The following is a 468-nucleotide window of genomic DNA, read 5'->3' as shown; positions in this document are numbered from 1 at the left end:
TAAAAAAAATTCCCTTCTCAGCCTCCGCGGGTAGTCTCTCTCTCTCTCTCTCGCGCCCCCTCTCTCTCTCTCTCTTTCATCCTCTGAGCTCGGGTCCTCTTCCAGAGGCCTGGTAGCTTGAGGGTTCTCCTCCAGTATCTTGGCTGTGCCTAATACTGCACATTTCTGGACTGAGATGTCTGATGCTGTTCCTGGGATCTTTTTTAGCCACTGCTCCAGTTTGGGGGTGACTGCCCCCAACGTTTTATTTATCTAACCCTAACCCTAACCCTAACCCTACCCTACCCTACCCTAACCCTACCCTAACCTAACCCTAACCCTAAAATACATTTGAAGCAAAAAAATAATGAAACAAACAACAACAACAACAACAACGACAAAAACGCTTAGAATTTCTTTTCAGATTAGTTTTTTTTTTTCTAAACATTTGGCCCTGCTCAATGTGGGGGTGAGATCTCAGAAGGCTCC

This window comes from Poecilia reticulata, linkage group LG16 (assembly GCF_000633615.1).
Source record: "Poecilia reticulata strain Guanapo linkage group LG16, Guppy_female_1.0+MT, whole genome shotgun sequence".
NCBI lineage: Eukaryota > Metazoa > Chordata > Actinopteri > Cyprinodontiformes > Poeciliidae > Poecilia > Poecilia reticulata.
The sequence above is the reverse complement of the archived record's forward strand: the minus strand, read 5'-3'. Positions refer to the sequence as shown.